Below are 12,025 nucleotides of genomic sequence, written 5' to 3'. Positions count from 1 at the left end.
GCCTTTACTCCCTCTTCCACTCTTGGTGGGCTGCTGAAGAGCTATGGCCATGGTGTAGGTAGCCTAAACTGTGCCTATGTGGAAGACCTGCTTCAGATCCAGCAGGTTATCTGTGGGACCCTTGCTGATGATGGCCCAGACTGTCCCCTTTTTCTTCCTCTCCCTCCACCCTGTCCTCTCAGGGCTGCTATGTCAGGGACATGCAAAAGCAATGGCGCGCACATGTGCRTGTGGAATCCACCACTGTGTCCAAGAACAAAATAAGGGGAATTTCCCACAAGTTCAAAGGCTGATGTACAGCCAGATGTGTGCTGGAAATGTGATGTCTCCTGCACAGCCTAATGCTCCTCTCCTTCTCCTAAGAAAGTACCCAGGCAAAGCACATGCCTTCTGGGCACTGTCCACCTTTCAGCAGCCAGGCATACAATRAGAACAAAGCAAATAAAACTTGCTCTTGCATTACACAAACCCTCTCCAGAACTCTCTTGACTAATCTGAGAGAGCCCCGCCACGGATGGAGGGCTCTGTGAAGTCTTCTAACCAGAAGACACTAAGAAGTAGTGGTACTGAATCTTTGGTGCTGCTGTTACAGAGCCCAGCTATTGGGGAAGGCAGGGCATATTTGCTGGAGCATGGCTCTTGTGCATTTCTGTTAACCATTGCATTAGGGATTCAGTTCTTAAATACGACTTATGCTTGTATTTTGTCTCAGGAAAACAATAGGCAGTCTTCATACTGAAGCATTTCAGTTCTAGAGGTTTATATTTCCTATTGTATCCAAAGACCTGTGGGTGCCAGCTGTCACTGGTGCTGTCGTTGTATTATGATCCCCTGGCTAGTGCAGGAATTGTTGATTACATTGCCTTTTGAATCAGTTGATTACCATGAATAATAGGCCAAAAAGGCTGTCAGCATTTTGACTTTAACTATAACTGTTACAATTAATTATGGGTTTAATTAGCATATATGCCTAGCAGTAGAGAATATAATACTTCATGGGTAACAGATGATCCTGCAGCTGTAACATAAAGTGTGATACAGGTTGGGATACAGATAGTTATTAATAAATGGCTTCTATTGTTTGAGGTCCTTATTTATACAAATTAGCAGGCATGACATAATCAACCCAAACTGTATAATTTATAATAATTGATTTCATTTTGACTGACCACCAGTCGGCCTACTACATGCCCTCAGAAGAAAAATAGCCCTATTAGGATAAGTTTAATCCTAAACATAGCTAATGAATCCTATTACTTTAAGGTCATATTTGAAGCTTTTGTTAATTGTCAGAACCATTTTAAATTGATTAGAGGTAAATTAAATCAATGTAATGTTTAGAAAAACAATATTTCTAATGGATGAGGCCAAGCTGACCTCGAATAAACATATTTATCAACCGATTTCAGTGAATGAGAAGGCTAGCAGCTGGGCTCATAATTCACAATTGTCTATAATATGGAAAATGTCACTATCTAGGCAATTAATTATGTCAGGTAATAAATCTGTTGCTCACAGTTGAGCATTTGCCAGTTGGGGTGACAATCCCCTCAGCAAGTTTATGATGTTTAGAGATTCTCCTTCAACCCCAGTCTTGCACCTCCCTCCTTCCCCAGACCCACACTTTACTGTAGCAAAACGACATGCAACCTTAGGAGGATGAACTTGGTATGTTTCCATAATTTCCAATCATCTGCAAACATGACAAACTCTAATAACTTAGGATGAAGCATTTCTCTGACTAGTCATTTTGAATAAAAGGGATGTACTGTGATGAAAAGTTTTGCTGAAATGTATAACAATGTTTCCCAGGGTGGAGAGGTCAAAAGTTGTTAACAGTCCCTTACAGGACACTATTGTTAGTGATTGGGGTGCAGTAAATTATTGAGTGGCAAAATGTATAATGATTAAAGAAATAATAGTCTTGCACAAGCTTGATAGTGTGAGAAATTCAGAATGAGTTAACAYGAACTAGGTTACATGATATTTCACAGCTAATGACGGGTACAGTTTAATGCAGGCAGGACAAATGAAAAATGATACACAGAGGTAGGATCAGTTTAAAGTTAATCATACATTCAGCAGCTCAGGAGAAGGTCTGACATTATTGTGGACAAATGACACAAAACATCTGTTCTCTGCTCAATATTTTGTCCAAAAAAAAGCAAAAGTAAACCAAATTTTCATGAAGGAAGAGTGAGAAAATAGTACAACAAATAGCACAGCAGTGAGCAAAAAGACAGATAAATTCTCACTTGTATAGTATTATATGCTCAGTACGAATAGTCTTATATTGAACAGACCATAGCAGAACCAGCAAGACTGAGTAGAAGCAATCCAGCCTATCTATATAAAGACAAGGAAAAGGAGGAGGATGAGCAATGGAAAGCTCACTAAATTCAAAAGAATCTAAAGCAGTTCTGAAAGATTGCAACCCTTATTTTGGGTGCTTTGTTTATTCTCTAGACCTATCATCACTGCATGTTGATGCAAGCTGACATGATCTGGTCATCATGTTGAAATGGCATTGTGTTTGCAATGAAATAATTATCCTCCTGTTTGGAGCATCAGCTGTTTTTAGTTTCAGACTAAACTATAAGCTACACCAATAAATGGATCATAAGCACTGAACTGTACTAGTAAATGGTCATGGCCTGACAGTCATAATCAAAAGTTAATACAGCCTATGCAGTCTTAGGTTTTGCACAAGGGAGGTACAATGCACTAGCTGGTACACACTGCACTGCATGTGCATGACAGACATTGTGGAACCAAAGTGTGGGCTATCATAAATTAGGTATGTGTCTTCAGTGGGCCACATCAAATGGCTCTTATCAGCCACAAATATCTTGTGAGTTGGCCTCTTCTGCCTGAAGTACATCAATAGGTTCTTAAAAAGTAGTTGTGAAAATGAGAAGTACTCAAATGCAGGTTGTAGGGTTGCACATATTATGAACAACAGATGTATAAAAAGGCCCTTCAGTAATAACATGGACAAATAACAGCCTCCCAGGAAAAGAAGAAAATATACAGATGCTTTCTGGGTGCCCAAACAAGGTAGAACATGTTCATTTGAGGTCCCCACCAGCAGGGTTTTCTTTGCATCATTTGGTGGACAGACATTCATGTTTTAGTAAACAAGAAATGAAAAACAGGCTCAGAACTAATGGGCATCTGACAGGATTAGACACTCTATGAAGCACCCAGAACTACACCCATGCAGGACAGATGCCCTCATTTCTGCTGCTTCTCTCACGGAGGGTAAAAGCACTCAAAGGCCCCAAGCCCACGTTCACTTTCCACCCTGGGAAATGGTTTGGGTCACATAGTTCAGCTTCCCTCATGCTTTGCCATGAGTCTGCTCTGCGGGACGGCTTGCCTGTGTTTGTGCTGTGAAAAGCAGCTGCTCGGCCACCACCTTTGACAAGGTTTAGCACAGCTCATCAGAGTGAGTAAAATCAAGCTTTGCTCTCTATTTGGACAAAACTCTTAGGTTCACCTATTATTTGAGTTACTGAGAACAAAACATCAAGCCTCAGTAAGAGAGAAATTCATCCTTAGCACACACAGACAGCTGAAGCTGCCACTTGACTTCAAATCACTGGCAGATATTTTGCAGATACTACTTGCACTTGAACATTTAAATAAAAAATGGGGTACATTTGCACATAATTTATGAACAGGCTTGGGAAAATATGAGTAAATAGAACCATCAGCTGTGAAACAATATACTGGAGGGCTGCTCTGGGATATTAGGAATTTTTGTGTGTGTGTCTGTGTATATGTGAGAAAGAATGAGAGACTGTGTTTGTATGTGTATATATAATTACTGTTTCATTTCTTGGGTAAAAGTTCCCTCCCCCCTTTCCTTTGCGGTGAGGAAAATTGCTCTTCTAACCTGTCTTCAAAATGTAATAACTTTACTTGCAACCAACCACTGTAGACCCTGACTGGGCTCTGAATTATTACTGTGAGATGAAACATTTCTTTAACAAAACTGAGTCCTTTAATATCCCCCATCTCTGTTATTAGATGGACAAATGAATTTTACTTTGAACATAACATGTGGCATTGTCTGAAAATTGCTGGTATGAACTGAAGCTGGCAGGTATTTTCTTGCTCTCCTCGTCAGTGATTGCCATTTATTATATGTTGCACCTTTATCTGTCGAATACTGCAGAGCGCTATATTGATTTGTGTCTGCCGCAAAGCAAAGGTCACTTTGATCAACATACTACAAAACCAGAAAAAGTAGGGTTCTGACATTTCATTACCTGTGAAAAAAAGGACTAAAATAAATAAGAATATGTTTGAGAACAGAGCACTTCAATATCACAGTGTGCAGTAACTGTAATTAACAAAAGAACTGCTCTATTGAGGTTAAAGAGAAAAAAGAGCAGGCAGGTTTTCTTGTGGGGACTATTCTTTACATGACTGATTCTGTAACATTACAGCTGTGATCTTACTGAAGGGTTACATTCATTACAAATCAAACACATTGGCTTCTCAGATTCAGGATTTTAATGAGCAATAAAATTCAGGAACTCTTTAGCAAATTGGGGAAGATTTTATAACATTTTTAATTTCGCCTAAGAAACCCTCATGAGACTGGGAACTTCCTGTGCTATGCCCAGCTGAAGAGATGGTCCCCACCTTCAGGAATTTATAGTCTGAAGAGGTAAGACAAAGCATGGAAGAAAGAAATGGATCTACTGCTACATCTAGCTTGCCCTAGGTCCACAAGGAGTTTGTGGCAGAGCCAAAAATTAAGGTCAAATCTTCATCTTCTAAGTCTAGTTCCCAACAGCTTAGTTTGTCTTTCAAAATAAGACCAAAATTTCTGTAGAAGTTCCCCATTCTTGTAGACATTTCGCTTTTACATTTTGGGAATTTGCTTTCGGAATCAGTGTAGCTCCCTTCTCCTTTCCTAATAGTTCTTGGTTGCAGGATTTGCTTGTTTTTGCCAGAAAACCTGGCAATTTTCCATACAAGCATCTATTTTCACTAGTATAAAAATGATTTTTGTTCTTTTCCACACAGCACCCACATGCCCTCACTCAGGAGCTGACTTGCTAGACCGTGCTCTCCTGCTTTGGGGGCACTAAGTTCTAGCTGCCTTCACCAGCTGAGGTGGCTCTGCAGCTCTTCAGCCCACTATTTCTCTGGAGCTGGGCTGGGTAATTCACATCCCTCCTGCCTTGGAACTTGATCTTTATACATAGAAAAATGAATCTTTGATCTTAGAAGTATTACTGCCCTACCTGCATACACGCAACRAAGTGGCCAGACTGCCGCGCTGTCATTACTGCTGGGGAGTTTCTTTTTTTCTGATTTTACATATAGTGCTTAATCTTTTGCCAGAAAAGTTTCATTTGTACAGGAATACAGCAAGCAGTTATACCTAGGATCTTTTGTTATATCTAGGATCACCAGGGTGCACATCACAGCTTGCATGGCATATGGCAGTGCTTATCATGTCAATAACAAAGTCTGAATAATGCAATTCTTGGTTGTAATTATCTTTTATTATCATCAAGGGTCATTCCTGAGCTCTTCATCCTTCCAACTYATGTGGAATTTTGGCCTTCCTTATTAATTAAATAGCTAGTGTGATTGAATTAGCCAATTAGCTCTGCCCGAAGGGATGAGCATTGATCTAAATAGAGGGCCTGATTCCACAAACTTGTTGATATGAGGGAGAGTCTTGCAGGGAGCTGGCTGGCAAGAGTGGGCTTGCAGGATTTAGCAAACTATTGTTTGTCTAGCCCAGTTAATTTGTGATTGTTAGACCAGGTCAAAATGTTTTATTTGGATAGTTTCCTATTAGGAAAATACTGTTTGTAAAACATGAAACCTTTCATGRGGACATGTTTGATTTTGCTGAAAATGTGTTTGAAAATATTGGAACAGAGCATGTAGACACTGATGCCTTGCGTTCTGATGTTACTGGGTTTTTGTCTCAGAATGACTTTAAATAGTTTTATTATCATATAAAATTTGTAAAGTTTAAATTGAAATCAGAGAAAAACCTTTAAACATTATAAAAAGAATCCTGAATGTTCAAAGGTATTGGAACAATTTTGCTATAAAATTCTCTATCACAGAAAATGCCATACTAAGCAAAAAAATAGACTCTGTCTTAAACAGTTACCTCAACAAGACACTGTATATTCACTAATCCTAAAACACAGATTTAAATCCCTTACAGCAACAGGAAATGGGTATTTCAGCAGGGCTATGCACGTACTTAAGTAGCTGTGCCTAAAAGGTACATAGGATATGTATGCAAATACAGCTCATCTCGCTCATGCTCCACCATTCTTGCTCCCTTTTCTCCCTCCCTTTATCTTGACATGTTTACTATTTCTTCTACACTGTGCTTCACTGAAGAGCAGATCAAACTTCAAAGGAACTTTTAGTTTGAAATTTGTTTCCAAGCTCCTAAGCTATTCTTTTTCTGACAGCAGTGGATAAGAAATTGTCACTACTGCTGGTGACATGTCATCGGGAGATACAGACAATAACAGATGGGCAGCAGTGAGATATCAGGAAGTAACTTCTTTAAAAGACTGTGTTGACATCACAAACTGTGAGAGCAGAGGGAGAATGACCCCCAGAAGGGAACTCAATCTGCTCTGCTCTTTCTAACACACAGGTGTTTTGCTTTATTTATTTCTTTACATAGATAATACTGGATTTAAGGTTGTTTGAAGTTTAAAACAACTATGTTAGAATTAATGAAAACTATTAATAAGGATTAAGAAAAGAATGAAGGGATTTAGCCACTAACTCAGTGCTTTAAACGATACCACTGAAATGATAACTTTAGGATTGCTCATGTAACTGGCACAGCTGAATGCTGTTAATAAAAGAGTCAAGAATCCATGATTGCAATGTGAGATCAATGGGTTATGACATTTTGATGTCAGGCTGATGGATCTGACTTTCTAAATTCAGAACGATTGATTATGACTTTTAAAAAGTATGGCTCATTATCAGCTTATCCAGGCAATTGTTGACACCAACCATACATAATACCCATTATGTTGTGTCAAAAGTTATTGCTTTGGGTGGCCATGACTTCTGGGAAAAGTAATTGCAAGATGTTACAGTATATTGCACAAACCAAAACAGTTCATGGTTGCAAGGAAAATACTATATAGGCAAAGAAAAGACAGAGATCTTTAGCCCTACCTAAGTGCATTTTGCATGTAACAGATGGTCCAAATTGTCTATAAGAAACCTGTCCTTTCTGATGGTAATAGAAAATTATGTAAAACAAAACTTGGGTTTCATTCACTGTATTTTGTAAAAAGTCCATGAATTTGTCTTTCAAAGCAAAAGTCACACAGATCCATGAGAAAACAGACTTTCTTGACTTCAAAGAGAGCAGTTAGTGCTAATTACTTTTGAAAATCTCATGCTATGCTGCACCCTATAGTTTAAATTTAAAAACAACGTGACAGTGTTTTATTTATAGTAAATTACAGTTCAGGCCAAACTTTTGCTCCAGAGCATAATTTCCACAGTGGATGACRTGCACACTGTAATGGAGAGTATATTAAACAGAGGTCATAACAATATTCGTGGTAATAAAATAATGCATTACTAATCCAGCCCAATACACTGTTCTGTACTGAGCGCTACTTTCAAAAGAAGTTTAGGTTACAAAAGAAAATGTTAAAAATAATCAAAAAATGTCATACAAAATGTGGTCTGTGCATCAATACATTAGGGTTCTGTGTCTCCTTCAGAGTTCTTGGAAAGGCTCTAAGGCACTGAGGGAAAACCTGTCACAGCAGAAATTTTTGCCATTAGGTCTGACAGAGTGAAAACAGAAAATAGACAGGAAGAGACAGATTTATCTCAAGAGGTAGAGCATCTAAATACCCTCAGCTACTGGCATCTGAATCACTAGATGTAAGATATGCAGGATTTCAAACAGTTTCAAGCAGTTCAAACAGTTTCAAAACACCACATTTAACATTATATTAATTTGGCTTGGGAGACATCATATTGTATTGACTTTCCATCTAGGAAACTAAGGCGTTAGACAATTACAAGTTCAATAATATCACTAATTCTGCCAAGTCTTGCCAATTATTCTGTCTCCCAAAGGGCAAAGAATACAGAACAGCTTCATACTGAGAAAATCAACTTTTCACAGAAAATTAAAGGAAAAACTAGCATGAAGGAATATTCTTTTAAACTAGGGAAGGGTCTGATGAAAGGAATTTTTTTCTCTACTAGAAAAATTTGGTGTCTAGCTGAAATAAGGTAGAGGTTATTCAGGTGGGGATTTACCTTTACCATGCTTACAGTAGGAGTAGGACTTTAACCCATGGATTATTTTTGGAAAAACCAAGTCTTAGCAATAGCTTCTCACTAACAATTACTGATCAATCCTTTTGTAAAATTYTCTGTTCTGGAAGGCCAGCAAATTCTTAAGTAAATTGTGATGGACTGACTTATGCATATCATTTCCTATTTGTACCTGGAATATGTCAGAATGGCTCTTGGGAAGCAGCAATTTCCAACACTTGCTATGCTTGTTGAACTGCTCTTTCAGATCATTGAATAGGTCTCTGTGTGTTGGTTTTGTGAATTCATGTTCATACATATGTTATTGACTGACACTTACATGGGACACAATTTGCTACTGCTTTGAAGCTGGGCTGAACATACATAGAGAGCTGTGCTCCATTTCGATCTGTTCTTATATTATGTCTATAGTGATTGGGGTAAATGGCTACACAAATCACAGGGCAGTGGAGATTTGCGACCACCACCAGTTAGCACTACTTAGACTTTTAGCTACTGTAAATTAGTATAATTACGAGCTAGAGTTTTCAGGAGAACAATTGTTTGGGGCTGTATCAGATCTTGAGAAATACTACTTATGTTACATCACTGTATCAGCACAGAGAAATCCTAAGAGTGAATACTGGATTAGGCCCTAAATTCAGTACCATGGCACTGGAGTTTTTTATTTTATTTTTTAAACTCCATTTGCTTTCCTGCAAAAAAATGAAAGCTGAATTTTCAAAATCTGTCCATATCTGGTAGATCTGATGTGATGTGGCTGTAGAACAACTCATAAACTACTAAATGAAACCTTCTAAGCAATTCATCAATTACCGAATTTAAGCCAAAATTTTTCTTCATCATTAATGGAGAAGTCTGATACAATTTAATAAGGATGCTGCAGAATATTAATAGTGGGTTTTTAGAAATTGCTCTGAACAGCTACAGAATTCACTGTTCCATGTTGTCCAGCTGTGGCAGTTTGAACACTTTATAGAAGGGAACACAGTTCTTCATCATTTTTAAAAATAGATAGCGAGAGAGAGGGAGGGAGACAGGCATTATGTTTCATATTTCCTCTAAGAATGCCTTTCCTTGTCAATAAATAATGATAATAACAACAACTGAATCGCTTCACAGCAGCTCCAGCCCTTGGGCTCCTGACACTAAGGCAAGCTTGTGTCCCCTGAGAGGGTTGCAGGCTGCTCTCGCACCCCTCTCCAGCGCAGCTTGGGGCCACCCCAACTTGCCCCATGGTGGCTGTTCACTTCTCTAGACTCCAGCAATCCCCTGGTGAAACCCTCACCTGGTGCTGGCTTGCTGTGCCCCTCGCACAGTGGGCACCTTCATCTGGAGCTGTGTACCTGGTACTTTGCCTAAGACGATCCTAACGAAGTGGCAAAAATCCTCCAAATAAATAACTAAAATTCAGCCACATGGCCCTTTCTTCCTGACGGCTTCCCTTCCACTTGCAAAGGCGTAGAATTTTTTTGGTAATTCTTCTTTTTGTTTTTAGCTTCTCTGAAACACATCCATATCATTTATACTCTTCAAAGTCAGTAAATTACTGGTCAGTGTAGCTCCTGAAATGGCTAGCCATGAGGGGAGCTGGATCTCACCAGTACACAACCAAAACTGCCTGACACCACTTGTTGAAAAGGGGCAGAATTATCATATGCACTAAGCTTCCTTGTAGAGACCAGAAAGACTTTCTAGAAAAGAAGACAACTCCATTTACTGGTCAGACTGTAAAAATAGAAATGGAGAAGGGAAAAAGTAATCTAAAATCTATCTACTGCTGTTAAAAAGTTTTTTATTTATTTTTTATATTTTCCCCATAACCATTCATGTTCCTTAGCTTAATATGGCTTATCTGGAAATGATGGCTTGGTTTTTATACTGGCTTGACTATTATATATTTGGCATACATAATCTATAGCTCAGCAAATAGAAAACAAAAAAGGCATGAAACATCATCTGTTGGGCACAGAAATCCACATCAATAGATTTTTAGCATGACATGTAGGTTTAGCAGGTATACAAGCAGTATTTCAACAATGTGATTCCCAAACTGTGGTCCACAGACCACTGGTGGTCCATGAAATTGTGTTAATTTACTTGCAAGGGATACTAAAGAATATGTCAGTTAGAAGTCTGTTGGTGCGCATGCAGAGAGCTCTGCGAGATGCTGAAAGACAAATAGTGAGGTGCAGCTTTAGAGTATGGATAGATTCATGGTCGTTCTTAGATAGACCCATGAACAGCCAATTTCAGGACCAAGTCAAAGACTGTAAAAAAGTAAAGACTTGCTTAATAATGTGTTGCAAATACTGTTCAGCCCTGACCTCCTTTGGGCTGATTTGTTCTGAAGCAGGTTCATGCTGCTTTCCAGTATGAAATGTCTTCATTTATGTCAGTAACTCTTACTGAAGTTAGACTTAAAAAGAACCCAAGCCCTCAGCATATATAGAGTGGTAGCGGTTAACTCATCCCTCAGACTACCAGTTTCCAATTTTAGGCAGCATCTAGCTCTTAAACTTGCAGGGAAGTGTGAGCTCAGGGCGATGAAGGCAGCTACTTTGATCTGCAGAGCACTTGGGACAATTATCTTACTGCCTTATTAATTTCTGTGAGGCCTTAACCGAGACACGCAGGGATGGTAATTTAGATGTCTTGAGTTACTGAACACCTCATGTAAGAAAGATCTGTACATTTTGCTGTGAGTGACATCTCATCTTAGTGTCACAAGTGGGTGATAGGTGGCTGATAATGCCACTTACTTTCTTAGTCCCCCACCAAGAAAAGCAAAGCCTAGGGACACAGGAAGCCCCCCAGTAAAGCAGCACTGTCATTTATTATGTTGATGATTATTTAGTATTTTTCAGACTGTAGGAGTCTGTTGCACTCCGTGCTGTACAACCGAGCAGCTGAAGATGACCCCTTTCTCAGAAAGCTTTCCAAAGACAAACAATGCTATCAATAAGAAGATGGGGTAAAGCAATACTGGGCAATACAGTAGCCCATGACTTAATGTTTTGCTCATTTTCATAGCGTAAAATGTCAATTCCAGTTAGCTGAGCTTGTTTCGAAACTTGGAAGAGTACCACAGCCAATGCGAGTTGGAGATGAAGTCAAAGACAGGATAGAGCTGTTTACTTATTACAAAGGTAGGAAATAAATAGAAGATTCTCCTACAAAGAAAAGTGTGTGTTGCCCCTGCCCTCTGCCCCATCTCCTTCCCACTGTTTGTTAGGATGAGGCTCTGAAGGACTAGATTTTGGGAAGAAATGAAGAACAGTAGTAGAAAAGATAAAATTCCTGTTAATATAACCAAGAAAGACTTTAACCACTGCATTGATGAAGTTATTTGAAATGAGTGCTGCCTCTCAGATGTGCAAAGTTAAGTAGAAGGCTTAGGAAAGTGGGCCAATATCAGTTTTTAGGACATCGTTAGCTCTTATTCTATGAAATTCCCTTTTAGCCACTTATTCAGTCCAATGAAGAATCAAAAAAGCAGTACATGGACTATTATTTAAGCCATCACTTGAGTGTTTCACGGCTATAACTTATAGATGTGATTTTCCCCACCCCCCTATCCCATCCCATCCCACAGAAAACTTGTGATTTTATGTGCTTTTTTATGCATGTATTAAACAAATGGCACAGCTGAATAGCTTTTCTTAAAAACTGGACATTCACCAAAAAGAAGTTTGCCAGCACA

This window comes from Apteryx rowi, unplaced genomic scaffold (assembly GCF_003343035.1).
Source record: "Apteryx rowi isolate R43461 unplaced genomic scaffold, aptRow1 scaffold_28, whole genome shotgun sequence".
NCBI lineage: Eukaryota > Metazoa > Chordata > Aves > Apterygiformes > Apterygidae > Apteryx > Apteryx rowi.
The sequence above is the reverse complement of the archived record's forward strand: the minus strand, read 5'-3'. Positions refer to the sequence as shown.